This window comes from Struthio camelus, chromosome 3, assembly GCF_040807025.1.
Source record: "Struthio camelus isolate bStrCam1 chromosome 3, bStrCam1.hap1, whole genome shotgun sequence".
In the NCBI taxonomy this organism is placed as follows: Eukaryota; Metazoa; Chordata; class Aves; order Struthioniformes; family Struthionidae; genus Struthio; species Struthio camelus.
The window spans coordinates 26,949,590-26,970,937 of NC_090944.1; positions in this window are offsets into that span (position 1 = coordinate 26,949,590).

Below are 21,348 nucleotides of genomic sequence, written 5' to 3' on the forward strand. Positions count from 1 at the left end.
TAATTGGTCTGCCAGCCCAAGAGGCCATAGTACAGACCTGGTCTCAGCTCAACCCTTATTGAGTCCTGGTTTCTTAGCTGAAAAGAAGACCTCAAATCCGATACTGATTGCAGCCCCATAACCTTTGGACCCTCAAAGTCCCTTCTGGTCAGCAATACAGTATATTACAGGAGTGGAATGAGAGTCAGTGCAGAGAGTAAATGTTCTCTCTCTTTCTCTCAGTACTTCTCTCTGCTTTTGAATTGGTTGTGGCTCGAGACAGGGAGGAAATGAACCCCTCCATTTTAGTCATAATTATCTCAGATATTCCACGACAAAAGCCTGAAATAACAACAGTTTACTCTTGTGAAGCACTATGTGAGTTACTGTTTTTTCATTTTATATTTCTTCTCTAGTAACTATAACAGAAGAATAACCCCAATACCAGAACTGAACAAAATCTAAGTTAAAGTCATGAGGGCCTAAATTTTAAAAAGTAACTAGCAATTTTCCTAGCCTGACATATACCCTTTTAAGCAGTCTGATCTTCAAATGTGTGTTGCTAAGTTTGCATCTTGAAAGTCTCTTCTCCATAGACTGAAAAACGGAGGCAACCAGAGTTGCTAGCAATCCTGAAAATGTAGGTCAAAATGTTTATATCATATAGAGTTGAAGATTCATCCTTAGTTCCTGATAATAATAATTATTAATAGGGATAATGAAATCATTGAAATGTCGGATCACATACTATTTGTTGAAAAAGGCATTTTAGGAATACAGCCATCTGTTATTATGTACTACAGTGATTAATGACAGGCAAAACTGAATTCCTCCTTTTTAGCAGTCTGGAGATCATGAATATAAGTCATCAAAACATACAGAGCAAAAAATTGCATTAATAGGAAGAAAACTGCTATGTTCAAGTAAGTAATTGTATAGCATCTCAACACTCAGCACAGCTAAGACTAAACAGCTCCAGAATATAAAACAGAACGTAGTAACAAATTCCTCCCTTATGACAGTGCCATACACAGCTATACTTTCCATAACAGGCTGAAAATATTTAGGAGATATAACAGCAATCCATTGCTCAGAAAAATAAAATGTGTAATTTCCTGTAAACTACTCAGAATGTTTTCTTACCTGCTTATCTAGACATTGCTCTCTATTAACTGACCTGTGATATACCCAGATGGGAGAATGGGTGCTTTTTAAATTTAAGTTTCAGCCAAGGGAAAGTGTAGTCCTCAATCAGTTTTCTCCTTGAGGGATTTTTCATCTGGGCTAAGGGTGGGGATTCCTGGCTAAGGTTCAGCCCAGTCCTGAGGTAGGCTTCAGCTTTGACTTAGGAAGGACCAGGCCTGGAGCCCCAGCTGAAGCTGGCTGAAAAGGGGCTGGTGAGGGCAGGGGTAGCCTGCAATCAGTTTTCTGTGGGCATACACTTCCTTCTCTTCTGCATCACAGCTCATCCCATAGTCCTGAGCTCAGCAAGTCGTGCCCATGTTTGCAGAATGAAGCTTCACTCCACAGACAAGCTGAGCATGCTTTCTGTTCAGGGACATCGCCTGTGGCTGAGGGCACTCAGCGCGTGTCCGGGAAGCAGTCATCACTTGCACTACAGAGTCCTGGGAGAAGCACGGCAACAAGAACAAAGCACTATGTGGTACAAGATCATTAGCTACAATTTTTATTTAGATGAAGGACTGCACAGGATTGTTATATTGGTGAACTACTAATTTTGCACTCCAGGCCTATTTCCCCCATCATCCACACTGACTGCTGCGGGAACTTAAGTGCAGTACTACACCATCTTGAACCCATTAAGCTCAAAAGAGTAAATCCGAACAAAATATGTTGGTCAGTGGACTGAAAGGCACAAACCTCAGCAGAGTTAGAGAATTCTTCTTATGTATTTATTGTCAACAACTCAAATTTTCAGGGAAAGAGAACTGAAAAAAGCATAGCTTGGGCACTCCACTTTTATTTAAAAAATCTCACCCGTACATCTTCAACTATCCTGAGAAAGGGGATCCCACAGTCTTTACTCATTTAAAACAAAGTTTACTAGAAACTCTCCACATGACAATCATTTTACTGACCTCTGGTACAAAGCTTGATCGTAGCTGCACCGCAGATTTTGGGGATACACAAAAAAATTATATCTGGCTCATTATGCTTCCTAATGCAATCCTCAAAAACAGGCTCACTGTAACTCTAAGTGCTCAGTTTGAATAAAGAGTGTCTACCTGTTTGGCAAGACCCTATTATGTTCCAAAAACATTGTTGGCCGGGTCATAGTCTCTTGATAATGAACTGCATAAAACAAGGATTAATTCATTGTTAACTGCTTTATCTCAAACTATGCAGACATTGAAAAACCATTTGCATTTCAAAGCAGGGATTTGCTAAAAATATTCAGATTGGGTTGAGAACACCTGCTTTTCAGATGCAGCAAATAACGTACACACACTGTTTCTGCAAGGCAGGCTTCAATGTTATCACTGAATTCAGTATATCAGAAACCAAAGGATGAAGAAAAGCAATGGTAAATAAAATCATTTTTGAAATGTGTGAGCAGCATTCTAGCAAAATTGTTTCTCTCTACTAACGCACAGGCATATATTGGCAATTTAGGCTATTGCTAAGCATTTGCGTTTCTTGAGTCACCTCGGCAGCCACACAGATGCATCAGCATGAGGGCAGAAAAGTGGGGTTTGCAGCACTCTTGCACATGACTGGCATCTCATTGTGGAGCAGCACAAAGAGCAGCTGCAGGGGGAAGTAAGCATGCTGCCTCTGAGCTCCTCATCTAGCTCATACATGAAGACAGCATATTAAAGGAATATGAAAGAAAAAAATGCAAGCACAATGTTTCCACAGTGCCAACTGAAATGTAAAAAGCAGATGAAAATCCTAAAGTCACTTCCATAGTATGCATAGGAAGTGCTGAGGGGTGATGTAGCAGGAGAATTGGAAAAAATCTGGCTTAGTATTTAAAAGCGTGTAAGTAACTGTCAGGAAATGTCTGACTGTAAAAGGTAGAATGACCAAATGGCTAGTGCATTTTACAAGGATTCAGAAAACTTAAATTTGACTGAACATTGCCTTGACAGTAGAAGCATCTGAGTTTGTCATCTTGGCAATGCAGAGAAATAGATACTTTCTGGTTGTGCTTCATTTGATTTAATTCAGATGATTCACGGCCTTGAGGTGACTGTACCTCTAATATTTGGTCAGATGAATCCTGCCTCTGTATCTTCTTGAGACACTGCTAACCTTTGGAAGTTAACCCTAACATGTTTCACCTATTCTTTGCAGAAATAGCAATATTGGATCCATCTTGAAGAGAAACACAAAGTTTGACCATTTAATTTTGTGGAATACTTGGAGAGAAGGTATTATATACTCACAAGTCTGTGAGTTGAGATTTAGTTCTGTGTTTAATAATCAAGGCAACGTTATAACAGTCATTGCCAATCAAAAGAAGCTACCCACAGTGCAGTTGAAAAGACATATGAACATCAGGCATTGTAATACTTTACTGAAGTGACAATAAACATCCCACAAAAAGCTCTTTCTCGTATGGCCCATATGAAAAACATGATTTGTGTAACAACTAAAATATTCTGCATATTGGAAAACTCTTGCCTTCCAACTGGTTGTTCAAATCTAAGCTGGTTTAAGAGTCGTTTTACCTGATGCTTGGTGAGAAATTTAAATAAAATTTAAAAACAGGAATTCCACATCAGGATTTCCTCCTGGGGAAATTCCTCATGGCTCTGTCGTGTTGATGTACGAATCCTCTGCTTCCAAAACAAGAGGGCAAGGTGCTAGCAGCTCCAGGAGAAAGGCTGCAGGTGGACATCTAGGTTCATCCCATCAAAATTTATGCCAAAGGCTGAGGCACTTGTGTTAGGACAACAATCAGACTTGCTTCCCTTGAAGCCCTACTTCAGCTAAGACCTGCGTAACCTTCTGGAAGAGCCTATTTCTTCAGGTATAAGAGAGAGGGACTAAGCTGACCATTTTCCATTTTAGTTCCCTACATTTAAGTACCAAAATTTTAATGCAGTGGTTCCAAATGTAAATTTCCAGCATAGGTCATCCAAAAAAACCTCTAACCTTCGGGATTTGGAGGCAAATTACCACATAATTAGGTAACCGAACGCTTCTTCAGACATGAAACGTGGCTGTATTCTAGGGGGCAAGGGTTTTATTCACTGACAGGTATTCAAGCAGTGGGTTTTATCAGATGACATCCTGAGGTCCCTTCCGACTTAAACTACTTTGCAATGTTACATTTCTATTAAGAAGCACTAGAACTAGAGTTTTCAAAAATTGTTTTCTATTTTGTGAGGAAAAAATAATTTGAAAGAAAAAAATTGTCACAAAAGCTCTGACAAAAGGGTTTTGTTTGTTTTGTTTTTTGCTAAATGATATTTAGGAAATAATTTGGGATTGATTCACAAAGCCTCATTCAGATAAAACCAAAATATTTTGTCTTGATACTGACATTTGCTATACAAAAATTTTAAAATAGGAAGCTTAAAAATATATTAAAATTTTTAAGATAATATTGTATTATTCAGCATAGTTTAAAAATAATAATTGCAATTGCCTTTCTCAACAAGAAGTTCCTATCGATTTGTCTTAAAAACTGTTTTCCATTCTCTGAAACTGGAACAGATTTTGCTGGGGTCAAGTAGACTCCTCACCACCTAAAGTATTTACATTTAGTTTGGATGCTTTTCGAAAAGATAGACAAAAGTTCAAGCAGGCATTGATGCTAAAGAAAGGTGGGACTGGGTGAAATTGCATTGACTAAGTCAAGCAGGAGGTCAAACTAGATAATTATAGTGACACCTCTGGCCTTAAAAATCTACCTTTTCCTGAATAAACAATGCAGCAGTCATTATACATGGAACATAATGATGGTATGATTAATTATCTCAGACTTTCATTACATATTCACTTATTAAATATATTTCTTCGTAACGGTAAGCTCATTTAGAAATGAAGGATAGCAAGAAAGATATGACTGAAGATATTGTGCAGGACTCACATTCAGTACCTGGCTGATGATTTTCTTACTGTCTTACCTTCACTTTCTCAGTTTTTATCTTTTTTTTTCCATCACTAAGTAGACTAGAATCAACTAGTAGAACTTTACTCATGTAGAAATTCTTGTTTCTTTTCTTCTTTGCCAATCTCGCTTCAAGTTTTGAAAGGGACTCAGCCTTTACTTACCAACATAATTACCCAGGTCCTGAAAAGAGTTCAGAGCTCATTTATCCGTGAAACACAAGAATTAGATTTTCAAAAATGTTCTCTTTGCGTAACTCACATTTTGAAATTCTTATCTTTCTAAACATATCTGTGCTTGGATTCCAGCAAGAAAAAGGATTAGAAAGTCAAGAATTCAAAATGTAGATGAAACACCACTAACAGGAACTAATACTTGTTTGAAAGTAGGGAAGGAGGAAAGTTTTTCAGTGAGATCACCCCCACCAATCGATGGAAATGCAGAAAACAGGCACAGGCCCTTGTATGAAGGGCACAGTCGAGAACTCTCCACTAGGCACTGTGCAGCTCACTGACATGTTTAGGTGGCACAGTTTTATAGAATGGATGCAAGCAGCACTTCAGAGGCATTCTCCAAACTTTTCAAATACGGCAAAGCCTCATGTGGCTTTGTTGTTACAAATGAAACACTAAGTTACGGAGAAGAGCCAGTCACTAAAAGGCCAGAAGTGGAAACCAGTGGTTTCTGTTAAAGCCATTGGCAAAATTTCTGCTGATTTCAGTAGGGAGGTAGAATGTCAGTACTCTCAATGATACTTCACATTACATCTCCTTCAACAGAAATAAGCCCTCACAAAAGGGTTTTATTAGAAAATATCTGAAGCCATATACCTGCACTAAGACCCTCCCAGAAGAAAAGAGAACTAGCCAAGAATCCCTACGGTGATTTCTTTTAGGGAAACATATCAGTCAGAATCATCAAAAACTTTTCTTTCTGCTAGAAAAGTATAGAATGGCCTCTCTTGGGGAAAAAAGAAAAAAAAAAAGGAAAAGGAAAAACCTAAAACAAAAAGAAAAAATAGACCACGCTGCCGGGAAATTTTAGGAGTTTTATCTAACATCTTTAAAAAAAGTCAAGAGTACCCGAAATAGCAAAATCTTCGTTACATGGCACTGGTATGTGGCCTTCTATAAAAATGAGGATGCCGTCCTGCTCCACTGAAATCAATGAAAGGTTTGATACTAATTTCAGTAGTTGTTTCATATAAAGATAAGTTCCAGACCTCCTCCATTCCACCTCAGTAATTCAGGTACCTATCTCCAGTTAGTCACAGAAAGCCTAAAGCTTTTGTCCCGTATCATCTAACCCTGGAGATGCCCAAGAGTTATTGCAACCTTCCTGATAGGCCTGAAAATTCCCAGGGTGCCTAGGCTTGTGTTCCTACATGTTGTAAGGAGCATCTGGTTTGGGAGCTGGCGCTTACTCCTGCTTTAGGGCCACTGCGATGAAAAGTTCAGGTGGAGAAGTGCCTAGAGGTATAATTTCATATACTTTTTGTTTAATTTGATGGTGCAGCTGGCTGATGAGATTCCTCCTCCCAGCTGTTCTTTCCCACCCCCACATCACAATTTGCTTTCTCCTCAGTTGTGCTCTCGCAACTTTCTGTAGGACTTTGTTGGAAAACAGATTTTTGAAATTATCCCTTTCTGAAAAAGACTCTGGAAAATATCTGTGTTTCAATACTGATCACACCTGCGGTCTGGCTTACAACTTTGCTCGATAAGCAATTGCACCCAAAAAAACTGAAGAGGTAGGAATCCTAAAGCAGGGATGGGGCGGCAGGAGAGTGCAAATGTCATGAGCAGGCTTTGCCATGGGAAGGAATTGCACCACAAAGTCTCTGAGAGAGGCAGCCCAGTAGCTGTGCTCTGAGCATGCTTAATTCAGGCTGATAGTATTGCAGTTATTTAGAAATGCTGGTGGTGAGGACCACTTTTTGTGCAATAGTCTTGAGGACAGATCTTGCAGTCAGGAAACAGGACATGTGTGACTTTCCAGCTTTGTCTAACCTGAGGGGATTTTAGATATATATTCCGGAGGATGCCCAGCCCACCAGGTAAAAGTGTATGCTCAGTTTATTGAAGTGAAGCTTTACTGAAACTAGACTTCCTCCTGGTTAGCAATGCGAGAGTCGTGGGGTCAGAAGTAAAACAGGAAAGCAAAAATTTGACTACTTCTGTTTTTTTAATAATGATTGTGTGATATGAAGTGCAGTAGCAATGATGCATCAGTCGGATAGTCAAACTATACTGGAACTGAAAAGGGTAGAATATTAGATTCAAGTTATTCAACCGGGGCTTTTTTAAAGAAGACAACATTGACCTCTGCAGCTGGCTAAGTTTTTCATTTGATAAACCGCATCATCAATGTTTATAAAAGTTCAGTGGCCAACACACTGCTCCATACTAAATAAGCATCACAAAACAAACTCTTTGCTTTCTGAGCTATTTTCTCTTTGTAGAACAGTTTCCACGATAAAGTTTAAGCCAACAGTGTAAGTAGGATTATTACTTTTTAGATTTGGGATATGAAACTCATGACATTTTAAAAAATTAGACTTATGAATGTATTTTTTTCCCCCTCTATAACAGCCAAAGTTCTTAACAGCTGTAAACCATAGGACTGCATGTGAGGCTTCCTTTACAGAAAACTCAAAAATTGCTTATCCTGCTGGGACACAAGGAGCAGTGGAAAACAGAAAAGAGCAATTGCTACGGCCGTGTCTAAATTCTAGTTCATTGGTGAGTTGCCCTGCACTAAATACATTCTATAAATCCTTTGCAGCAACCTGATTTGAATGTTTTCATGTACTACTGACTTCCAGGTGAATACTTGCTGGCACAAGAGTTGGTTTGAAAGAAAACAGATTGAAAGAGCATGGCCTGTGTGCAGAGCTGCACAGCGAAGCATGCCAAACTACACTTTCAGGCAAGTATTTTCAATTCGTTTGGTTCACTTCAAATGGAGATGCACTTGCAGCTGGCACTGCAGAAACTGGCACAAGACAGTAAGTGACAGCCAGGAACAATGTCAAGAATTTGTTAACAAAGCCAGCAGCACATCAAGGAAGACAACTATTCACCTTAAGGAGCAGAGAACTGTAATATGATGCATGACACATTGCAGCATCCAGGTATCTCTGACGGTTATCTTCAGTGCCTCGCTGTCTCAAGCCACACAAACATCTCACATCTCTGCTGCTTGTTTGCCCCTGTGGTGTTTGCTTAAGATGCGTGATGAGGGGTGAGAGCAGAGGAAGAGAGAAACAACCCCACTTTTGAAATTACTGAAAATCCCGACAGCTTTTCAGGATATTGGGTGATGTTATCCATGCATGTTTGTCTGGGGGGTGGTGGTTTTTCTCTGAGGAAGCAGGAAAGTTAATTAGACCCTACTGAAGTAACAATGAAGATTTAAATCTCCTTCCTTTCCTATTCATGAGCAAATGGACTAAAGATGGTTGAGCCTGATCTCATGGGGGCACCTCACAGATGCAGCTAGTAGCTTTTACTGCAGTAGATTTATTTTAGATAAGGTTTTCAAAATTCTTTAAGAAATTAAAGCTGGATAAATATATATCCATACAAATATATATGCATGTACAAAAAGATTGATGGACTTAATAACTTTATAAATATGTATTTTATGAATATATTACAATTTATGTTTTTAGTTATTTTAGATTGATGCTATATATATTAAAAATAGCAGCCCCAAATAAAAAATATTGTACAGTACTTTATTCCCTGCTTTCACCTCTTTCTTGCAGTGTAGAATCTGCTTTCAGCTTTTCGAGGAGATCACAAACTACCTGAACAGAGTTTCCTGCAGGACAAAAGCCTGAGTCATGACGCAAAGGTGGCAGAGAAGTCCCCTACATCACAGAGGCACATTAGAACAAGTCACCTTTCTGTAATTTCAAGCTAGGGTGCTTTGCTAACCACTGAAGCCCTGCTTCATATATTCAATATCTAAAGGACAAACTGCCACACAACGTGCAGATTACCCCTTTCTCTAGCTAGTGTACACAAAGACAATCCCAGTCAGTTTTAAGAGGCTCATATCAGGAACAGGCCAGGCAGTTTCGGAGAAATATTTTTGTGTTCAGGAAAATGCTAACGCACTGAAATAGGAACTGTTCATGGGGAAATGCTGAGCCAGATAGAAGTTTTGGTGAGAAGGGATGCTCAGGGGCACTCCGTAGTCTGCGCAAAAGCTCTCTGGGTGTAAAATAGGGAGAAAACCCCCAACATTTCAAAAATATTTATAAAGCAAGAAAATTGATTCTTATTGAGTTGTTACTCATAATTTACAGGACAGATTAGATGATGTAAAATATTATTCTCTGTTAACATTATATACCATTATCAGACAACCTTTCCAAGACATCCAGCAATACAGTAACACTTCGTACTGCATAAAATTTAACAAATATTTTGCATGGAGCTTTAGGCAAACTAAACTTTTAAAATTAAACTCTCAATCCACACAGCAGATTGAATAATTCATTTTGCTGCTTCATAAATGACAGTATACTAACTTCAAATCCTGCACCTAACTGTCATACAGAAGCTTCTGGGCTATTTCTCCGCAGTCCCTCCCAATAGAGCTTTGTGGAGGTACAAAACTTCCTCTCCCTAACTGCAACTGTCATATTCATTTTTTATATATATGCGTGTGTGTATTTATATACACATGCAGACACACATCACTGCATAAGGACAGCTTGGCGTAGTGTATGCGGGTGGGGAGTTAAAGTAGCAAAGAGATGGTATGAATATGTAATTCAGGCCCTTTTGTGAATATTCTGGAGTATTGGTTTTAAACACAGAACCAGGCTATGACTTTTGTGTAATTAGCTTTTCACTGTTGCCATACTTCTAGAAGAAGTACGGAGAAAAAAGAAAATCAGAAAGGTATATTTTGTTAGAGAAAGGCAACTCGATACTCTTCATTGATGCACCTCACATTCAGCATGATGTATCTGAGTCTGAGGAAGGTTGTGTCTCCCACCGTGCAAGCGCTTGCTGAGACTTCCTTCTCACAGAAGGCCCCTTTGCTCTGCGATTCAGCTGTGGCACAGACCTGTGGCTGGGTCCCTTGTGAGTCCTTGCTGCACCTAGGAGCTCCAGGCAGCATCGAATGCAAAAGTGAGAATTTAGGAGTCCCAGATCTGACTAGAATTCATCTCCTAGATCTCTAGCAAGGTCAGGCACCCAGGAACAACTCAAGGACCGAATTAGGGCTGTCGGGAGTTTATAGTCTCAGAGACGTAGTCAGGAGTCTGTAACCTGTTCTTTTCATATTTTTCAGGCTCCTTCACAAAAAATCTTAGGTTGGCCTTCCAAAATTTACACCTCCAGGATAAATCTGGCAGGAATATTCTCCCCAAGTAGGCATCACATGGCTTTCATACTCTCAGACCAACCAGTCGTCTGACCTCCCCTTTAGTAACAGTGAAAGAAATGCAATCTGTAGTAAGGTTTCAGGAGCATGCCAATAGGAAATTAAGCTTTTTTTTTGTTTTATTGTCCAGATTGCTGGAAATAAACACATTAAAATTGCCTAGCTGCAGATTAGACTGACTGGCTTGTATCGCAGAGAGGTTTTGCAGTGACTCCCCCAGTCATCTCCAGATACTAGACATCGATCTTGTTTCCAGAATGATTTGATTGCATACCAATGAGACTGCTTTAGGAGGAAACAACACAAGAAGCCCTGCTGCAGGTATGCCCCAAATGCACACTAACCCCTAGTGGGGTCACAAGGGTCCAAACAAGTGACTGGGCCTTTAGGCAGCTTCAAACCATGTGTGTAGTGGGGATATTCAGTCTAGAGGACCAGATTAAATTTAGTCCAAAGTAAAGCCTCTGAACCACATGTGGTGCAGATGTGGGAGCCTCAGCAGCAAGGACTTTGATCCACTGATCTACTTTTATTGTGCTGAATTGCATACAAGTATAGATAAAACCCTACAGTATCAAAATTTGCCCTGCACTGAAAATCTCCAATTTTGGCAAATCTGATCAGTCATAATCCATCAGTCTTTCAAAGCTCCTTCATAAAGTGTAGCAGAGACTACACATCTTGGAAAAAATATTAATGTGATTTTTATAACCCATACTGCCATTTATTTTTTTCTGTATGTCAGACGAATAAAAAGGGTCATTCACCTAGTGATAGTGTTATCCACTGAGATAAATCAGATCCAGATTCTATGTAACTATAGTTAGAAAACTTTTGGCTTCATTTTTTAATTTCAATTTATATTAAACTGCTCACCTATCATCTTGGGTAAAGGGATACATGTCTTAGTAGAAAATGTTCAGTGTAAAAATGCCCTCATGAAATGCCTGGTATGCAATATTTGAAGGAACTGTATTGATGAAAAGGGGTTTTGTTTATTAGCTTTTTGGGAAGCATATTGTTTGTGCACTGTACTAACTTATTACAGCCCTGTTTTAAATGTTTCGTCAACCATTTAAGAAGTCTAAACAAAACCACATGACTTGAACTGGAGACTATACACCTTTGGAGGGTTAACTTAAATATATCAAGAAGAGGAAAAGAACTGTCAGTACCAGAGAGAGCAATAGCTAAACCATGTACTTGCTGGGACTGCCTGCCGGGAAATGTAGCGTCGCCCCCCCAGGTCCCGTGCCCGAGACGGCAGGCACCCACTGCCACCATCAGCAAGTCTTCACAGCACTGCTGTAGCCCCCTTCTCCACCATGAGGCCTCGCACAGACGAGATATCCTGCGTGGCCACATCTCACAACTGCTTTCAAAGCCACAAAGGGTGTCTCCAGTGTCTGAGGGAGGCGGTGACTTCCCAGACACCTGCATCCTAAAGCTTATGCGGTGGGTCAGGCCAAGCCAGTGGCTGACGGGATTTGAGAAAAACAAGTTTAAGAAGTGCTACCTTGAGAGAACTGGTAAGCAGATGAGCAGCTTATCTGAGCTGTGAATGAGCAAAAAAAGAATCAGAAAGTAACTGATAATTTGAAATTCATTTGTTCAGTTATCACTAAGTATTTCTGAATAGCAAATGTTCAAACAGCAACGAAGGGAAAAGTACAAAGAGATATAACATGAATGGAGTCAACTAACATGTTAATAACTTGATTCAATCTGTGGTGACTCGAAATGCTCTCCAGCACAAGGCCACGGAAAATACAGTACATCTTTCTTACCGGAACTAACACACTGAGAAGCAAATACTTCATCTATTATATCCCAGGGGGAGAAGAGAAGGATTATCCAGGAAGCTTTTAGGATCATGATGCTGTGAACGAAACAAATCTTATCCTAGGATGTAGGGAACAGAAACATGGTCTATCGGATGAAACCTCCTTGGTACTCCCTGCAGAACTGCTAAGACCTCAACCATGCACCTATTCAGTTTTGGCCTCAGGACCAAAAGCAAGAGATGCACCCATCACAGAAAGTTCAAGTGGGAGCAGCAGGAATGATAAGAATTATAACCGCATTGCATGATATACCACTGTGCCCTGAAAGAACTGGGACTGTTCAATCTCAGGAAGAGAAGACCTGATAACAACTTTTATATATGTAACAAGTTGCTGTAAAAGGAAAGAGAAAAATTATCTCTCTATGCTCATGACTCAAAGATGAGAAAGACTTTAAATGTAGTAAAGCAGTTATAAGGTTAAACATCTGCAAAAACTGTCTAAGAACAGCAGAGCATTAAAAGAGATAGGCTGGAGAGATCGAAGAATACCTACCCAGCAAAAGGTTTCTAAGAACACGTTAGACAAGTGTATGTTAGGAAGGACACAGGAAAGACATTCTGTCTTAAGATAGGTGAAGCAGCTGGATAATTCCTCAAAATCCCCTGCAGAACCACTTACTGTGGTTCTTTCTTTGATTCCTTGCTGTAAGTACACTGAAATCAATAATGTTTCTATTTTCTTTACCTATTACCTTTATCAAGTGGTAATATCTTTTGCATTAGCAATGGTCCAAAGTATAATCACCAGGAAAGCAAGTGACAGCATCAGTGCAGCAGCATTTACAACATAAAAGTCCTGCGGAATGAAAATCCTCCTTCACATGTGCGTTAGTAGCATTTTGAAGGATGCTTTTATCATGATAATAGAAAAATTTGTGATTTTATTTTTAAGAGCTGATCTCTTAACTTTTGGATCTTATAAACAGGAGTAAAACAGGATTCCCTTCTCTACTTCCCTCTTTGGGAAAGGAGCCTTGAAAGACGAACTAAATACTGCAGCTTTCAGGGGAGCCTTTGCCTCTATGCAGCTTTTGGCTTGAAAGCTTTAGGAAGCCTATCTGACTCCAAAGAAGGTTTGTTGTCATTCAGCTATTAGGTGAGTAGTTAAGTGTAGCTGTGCTTAACATACAGCACTGAAATCTTTGATCTTTTATATTTCAGTTCACATTTACAATTGTGAAAGTTGCATACATAATTTCCTTCAAATGCTACTGAAACAGTTTCCTTCAACCTTCAGCAATGTTACATTTTCCTAATGCAAATGTATTCATTCGTTACCATATTTTTAGATTTTGAATTGTTTTCCACAGATAGATTGTTTCCTGAAACACAACACGCATGAACATTTTATTATTAAGATAACCTATACCCATCACAATTAGTAGTGAAGGTTAGTATTGGGGTTTTCTGACCAACAGTAATGTGTGAATTCATAACAAGATGTGGTACAGCTAGGTTTTAGCATCCTGTCAAACATGTAAGTAGAATTAAATGAATTCAAATCCATATTTTACAGTTCTCAAGTTTACAATCTTATTAGCATTGATGGTACAGCTATATAAACCTTTACAGCTATCTGTACTGTAAAATAGTGAGAAAAATTATTGGATAATTAATTGCATATTCTTTCAAAAAAAGCTTTCCAACTGTTTCTCCCTCTGCTTCTAGATAAGGTTTACTTCTTTTTTCTTTTGCATTATTGCTATCCAGTTACTACTTCCACTAGTTATACTGAATAGTTGAACTCAACTATGTGGTGACATATTTTTCCAGATATGTAAGAGTGCCTCTGTAGTTAAATGCCCTTGAAGGAAAACTCCAGTCTTTCCAACTCCTTTATCAGCTTGGTGCATGTTCAGGTAGTAAATATTGATAAGTTTTGTTTCTTTTAATTATGAAAACTTCATGAAAACTGGAGCTTTTTCTATGATATGTTGAGTTAGTGACATGATTTTGTTGCCTCAGATGTAGATTACTAAAATATATTGCCCTGAAATTTAATGTCGGAACATTTGCATATGGCATTTCTTGTTGAACAGAACTCCTTTCCTACAGTATCATATTGGGTAGAGATAATGTCTTTTATCTACTCAATGATACAAACTGCCGTTAAGATGATTTTTGAAGAGCGTTTAAGATGACAGTTTTAGTCTGATACGTGTAGTCCTGGCTGTCTGAAAGATTAATTTATTTCCATGAAATACTTGCAGCGCTACTATAGTCAACTGATATGCCTAAGTTTATCTCCTTTAGTTTAAATGAGAAGTATTCTCCAATCAAGATCCTGAAGTCTGGGATGTGCTTTTGCTACATTCCAAAAGTGCACTTTTTAGGTGATAAGGCTTTCTAATATTTTCTCCTGGAAAATAGAAAAATAATGTTGGATAGTCTTACTGAAGAAAGGAAGAAGGGAAGCTTTCATGATGGTCAGCTCATGTCTTTCATAGATATTTGGGCCTGCTGTTGTAGAACCTGACTTTTCAGAAGTCTGAGTTTGTTCTGAGCTGCCCAATGTTTCAGTTAACATGCAATTTAGCACATTAAAGGTTCAGGCGAGTCTCTCATAAGCACCTACAAAATGTCTCAAAACTGAAAGACACTTTTAAAGCCATCTTGTGTTTGTCTTCTTAAAGTTGATGACTAATTAGTTCCAAGGCTCAGGAGAAACAAATCCCTACCCACAGGCTTAGCAAGAACCGAGTTTTCCAAAGAAATATTTATAATATTGGAAGGAATGGGAATAGTGATGTTCCTGCTTTGACCAGTCAGATCTGACAAGGCTATGTTGATTATGTTTCTTTAAATGCTTGTAGTACCACATGATTATTTTGATAAATACAGCCAGATCAACCATTCTCTCAGGCTCTTTTCCTTAAAGTTTAGATCTATTACACCTAAAAATCAATTAGGATAAAATATTTTCCTGTATTAATGAATTACTAACACAAGCCCTCTTTAAAGTCTTAAACTTCGAGGCTTTAAGACAGAAGCTCATTTACAGATGAACTTCTGGGATATTTTCCATTTCCATGGGTCTTTTAACGACAGTTAGGATATTCATTTTCACTAGAGAAACAGGAATTTCTTTCTATTCATTTTTTTTAGTATGTGTGAACACACAGAACATAAAAATTGCAGTTAATTTTGAATAATTTATCATTTAAGAGGAACCTTCATTCCCATTTCAAGATGCTATGTAGTTTTGATCACTGAAACAAACTCACAATCACATTTCTTCAAACGCTTTCCGGAAAAGTTGACTAGAAGATGTAAGGACAACTAAACAGCTTCTCTCTGCATGTACCCAACGGCTACATTGCTAGCTTTGCTGTTTCTCCTCTTCTGTCATTCAGAGTGATGCGCTTCAGTACCATTTTGACTAGCAGGTAGAACAAATTTGCTGACAAAAAGTCAGGAGTAGTAGCTCGAAGGAAGGCAGCGTATTGGTCACATCCTACCCAGACTTACAACTGTTGCAATTGCATGGGCTGCTGCGTAAAGTGGTCATGGAGCAAAACAGTTTCTTCAAGCTAAATTAAACAATAGCAATTAAACATATCATCTCAAATACAAATAATGAGAATGACCTTATTTAAGGGATTCTCAATGTATTTTAATACGTGCTTTTTAATGTGCTTCTCCCTGTAATGATTAATTAATTAATAACACAATAGGAAAAATCTAAGCATGAGAACAGGAATTAATTTAAAATAGAACCACTTTGTGTACTAATACTAAAAGTTAAGCTCCACTGAACAGTGTAAGTAGATAGCAACAATAGCAATAATAAAGGGAGCAGCATAAATGACACTAGAGACTTTTATTGGCCTGAACCGACTGCATTGGTGGTGAAAGTTTGAGAAACTAGAAAATTTCTTGTTGTCCACAGTGAACTAGGAGATCAGGGCCTGAGAGCCACAAACCAGTTTACACCAGTGAAGCCTCATCCTAGCCTAAACTGATACTTTTTTTTGTTCAGTGCTGCTCCAGTCTCACCTTCTCCAACTGTATGAGCTTTTTTTGCTTCGCAGAATCAGAGGAAGTAGATGTGAAGAAGATCTTGCAGATCACCTCCTCTATCCCCATGACAATGCAGAATTCTTTCCATAGAATGCTTATTAGTGCATTGTTCAGTCTAGTTTTAAGTGTCACAACTGATGGAGTGGTAGCACTTCTCTTGGAATATTGTTAACTAGTCTAACAGCTTCTACTTTCAGGACGTTTTACTTAGAATTCAGTCTGAATTTTCTTTTACGTAGTTTGATCTGAGCTGTAATCCCTGTAGCAAACAAAATAATCCTTCCACTTCTTTGTAAATAGGAGGAAAAGGAGGAAAGGGTTGTAAAAATAGTGGTGCTAGATACCATAAATATTTCATTAATGCTGACCTGGAAGAAAAATAATATTGTATTCAATTGTATATATTGTTTCATAGTTATAATCCTAACTGTTCTGAAATCAGGGGATTTTTGGCCAGCAACTTAAACTGGGTCAAGATTTCACAAGATAAATGTCCAGAACTCCACATTCTACTTGAGAGAAGTAAAGGGCTTCAAGAGTTCACTCCCTGGTAGATAATGAAGGCAACATCACAACAGAGCCTTAAAATTTGGAAAAATAATGCATAGTTCACAGAAGACCTCCCTTATTGCAAGACCCATTTGAAAGTGTGTCGTGCTTGCAATCCCTAAGATCCATGGACATTTCAGGCAGCTCCTTAGGGGATCACCAGGGTCAAACATGAGCTGCAGTAGTGCTGAGAAGAGCTGTCATAACCAGTCTCCTCATCCACTCAGCCCATTCTTGTAGGCTGGTCAAATTGGGCAGCTGGCCGCACCTTGAGGTTATTGATTTCTGCCTGCGCCAAAGGCTATCCATGAAGGATACATGACCTCTGAGGAACAGCCCGTCTTCTGCCCCCCGCTTAATACTGAATTGCTTTGCTTAGCCCTGTGCTTTGCTTGGACATGGAGACAGCTTGCATGGAGACAGCTTGTTTGAAGAGTTCTCTATTATTTCCCTTCATCTTCTTTATTTTACTCACTCCACCAGTTTTTTTTGTGACATTTTCCATGTGTTTATTAATTCATTAATTCATCGTATTGGTTATTTAATTAATGTATTTTAACTTTCTAAAATTTGTTTAAGAATGTCAGCTGTACACAATCACTGGGTCTTATAAAAGACCAAGGCTCTCACTTAGCTGCACCAAAATTCTGCATTAAGGATTGCCATTACCTAACTTTTCCTAGAATCACAGGTATAACACAGCAGTTCCTTTAATAGGAATATTTACAGTCAAGATTCATATTGATAAGATGTCTGCAATGCGGATCCAAATGCAGTCTACCTTCACATCGAGATTAACTGATATGAAGTGGATATGAAATTTCAGAAGTGCCAGCACACGAAATCTTGTTTGAATTTTGACCGGAGTTCTCTGCTCTTCCCTGTGAGGAATTCTACAATATAGAGCTCACAAACAGGGTTAAGTACAGAAAGAGTTGTTTGAAATGAAGCAAGATAAATCATTTTAGGAGGAGGATAGAAATGTCTTGCTGGGTTTTTGAATCCATACAAAGATATTATCTTTCTGGAATATGAAACCCCTGAAAGGTTATCTGAATCATAAAAGTTTGTGCCTCTCATGTTCAAAGGAATGAAATAGTCTTAATAAAAATTGGCACTGTACATGCGTCACAACCAGTTATCTGCAGGAAAGCTGCAGCGAGCTTCACCTAAAGATGAACAGCACAGTCTTTTTTACGGTTGCCTATATAAATATGTTGTTTGGACAGATTTGGGTTTTTTATATTGGACACACTTAGAAACCCCCATGACATGTGGTAGCACTCTGCTGAGAGCCAAATTCTCACAGGAACCGTATGTACATATTTTACATCCCTAATGTAATCATTGCGCCAAAAAAATGGATGTGAGAGAAATGAAGCTTGACCACTGAAACGTTGCATTTCCATTGCGCAGTGTTATTCCTGATGGAGCCAAGCCGGGAGAGGAAATGCAATGTGCGTCGAACTGAATTTCAGAAGCAGATTCAGGTTAATGTCGGATCGTGGTTAGTTAAAAATGAGCTACAACCCCTGCTTAGCTGGCAGTAGTCTGTCTAATGCTACAGCATGAGGAATGCCTGAAGGGGCTGAGGGGCATTTTCCATTGCTAACTTATGTCTGCCATGGATTTTTTGTTATTACCGTATGTTGTTTGTTTATTTTTATTTATTTATTTATTTTTGTAAAATCCAGGAGGAAAGCGCAAGCTGGGTTGTGCTTTACGAATTCCCTGCAAGCAGGCCCAAATGAATCTGCTGAAGACAGGATGTACCTAATAATCACCAGGCCTGACTGAAAGGGAAAAAAGGAAGAATATCATTGTGGCTTTTACATATGACTATCAATAGTAAAACTCTCCAGCTAGACTAGATAAAACCAGAAACAAAAGGAAACTTGAGTTACTGTAGCAGCAGTTTAATAGCTGCAATTATCAGCTGGCCTACCAGTTGGCGTTCCCACCCATCAGAGCCTGAGGTAAAAGATGTCAGGGGGGTAGAGTGAAAATGCAAAACCACAGACCATTCACTTGCTAAAAGACTTGGATGAGCTACTCCTTCTGGTCTTTGTACTCTTTTAAATACAGCCATCTAGTTGTCTTGGAGACAGGCACGTGGTGAAAAAAAAAAAAAAAAAGCCACTCAGTATTCCTATCCCTGACTATAATCCTCTGTTATGGATCAGCTAAGTAATAGTCTAAATAGAAAATGTATAAAATATTAACCTGACAAACTGCTCTGCTTAAGTCAATGACATATGGATAGAAGATGTGGGTAACAAGAGGTTTATTAAAATGCTCCAGTTCAGCTGCAGCAGGAATGACAGAATAAAAGCATGAATTGTAAAACAGAAAGATATTACCACTGAAGTGCAGTTGAGAAAATTCTCCTGGAAATCTCAGAGAGGCAAACAGCAAATGAGGTTGATTAAAATTACTATAATTGTGGTGACAAGCTGTATGCCACTTCAACATCCTACTGTACATAGTTCTGGATGCAAATTTAGACTCCAATTCATCTGTCCTTGAAAACAGTGATAAAACCCCCATTGACTTCAAAGAAGAGCAGAAACAGGCTCTTCAATTTATAGGAAAGAAATACACATCTGACTTTGAAAAGTAAGATCAGCAGCTTGAAAATACAACTTGAAAGCATCACTGAATTTTATTGATTATAACCACCTATTAATGACTTTTAAGATTTTCGAGTAAAATTGGAAAACTTGAGCTACTTCTTGACCGAATATGATAAGTCTGAATCTGTGTAATTACAGTAATAGCAAACATTCATACAACACTTTTCAGGAACAATGAAGAATAAGATCAAAATTTTCAAACGTAGTGGCTTTGGATAACAGCTCGATCATAGTGCTCAACTTCAGATACGTTAAAGGGCAGTAACTCTTGCGGAGAGCTCTCACCTTTAGAAAATCAGTCCTTTTGAAGAGATTTGGAGCAAAGCACTCAGAAGTGGAGTCATCCAGAACTATTAATCACTTCTAAAAATCTCGTCAAAGGCATTTGTTTTACAAAATTACATACTAATGATGTCAGGCTGTGTCTATGTTAATATATTTATATGTAATTCTGTAGCAGTCATCTGTGCACTTCTATCCATAAGTGAATGTATTTTAACCTTCCTGAAAAGGACAAATACACACAACATCTCAATAACCTGAGTCAGAAATTAATAGACTTTTGCCCTAGTTCCTGCTATAAGGCTTAGTAATTTTCCTCTTTGTGTTCTCCTCCCAAGGAAGCTGTGTGCTTCACTCCAGCCTTTTATCTATTGTTGTTAAACCAACTGTCCATAGTCTGCAATTTGTCAAAGTTCTTCTTAAAAAATTGAACTAAATATTTACTAGCATATTTTACTATAATCTACTATCAGAAAAAATTGTATTAGCTGAAGAAGAGCGTGGTGTCAAAGTTATGCTGAAAAGGAACAAAAGAAGCTGCAGCTGGATTACTGCTTCCTGATGTAATTTGTTCCTAATCTCTTCTCTGCTTGCAGTTCTCTGTGATTAGTACATTTCTCTGAAATATTCTGGGATGAGAAACTGTGTTTATCCCAGTTTAAGTTGGCTGAAGTCAATGGAGAAGCACAGTTTGGAGTTTTTTTGTGATGAGTGAGTGACATAAGCAATCTTAATCGTGCAGAAAGAGTAATAAAATCCTGCCTTCAGAAAGAACTATGAGATTGAGTGCTATGAAAATATGCTTACAATGACCATGATTTCAAAAAAACAGTCTGGCTGCTAATGAAAAATAAGCCTGAACACAGCTGAAGAGGTATTCAAAGTTGTCGTTAGGTAAATGCCAGATGTTGATGCAGAAGAAAGGGAAGTTGAGGAAATTTAAGAAAAATAGGTACATGAACCCTTAGGATATTGGGTTACTAGCCAGCTGGGAGACACCTGGAAAGCAGCGATTTAAATCTGTTTGAAGTAAGGGTCTCTTGTAGAGGGCTTGGCCAGAGGGTCTGGCAGCAGTGAAGAGAGGCAGATCCGAAATCTGTTCTGCCTAGTGCCTCCTGCCTCCCTCAGTTAGCAAGAGGCAACTTCCACAGCACCTAAAGGCCCTGGGAAAGGGGCCGACACACAGTGGAAAACAAGCTGCCTTGGGTGGTGAGCAGGGTGGGAGAGCCAGCGGGGCACCTTCAGCAGATCGTTCCCTAAAGGTCTGGCAGGAAGGGTAGGAGCAGGATGCTTGCAGTGAGAAGAGGAGAAATAGAAAGAGAAGGGGGAATATGATCAAGATGAAACCTGTTTTTTTTTTTTTTTTTTCACATTAACTTGAACTTATTTTTGCAACAAGCAGGAAATTAATTGGCACTTATTTCTGTAATCACCTCAAATATCATTTAATTCGACTATATCCAAAACACTGTTGCCAGCTTTCATAGATTATTTTTTTACAAGTCCATAATAGGCATATACATATATATAAGCATAAACACATAAATAAA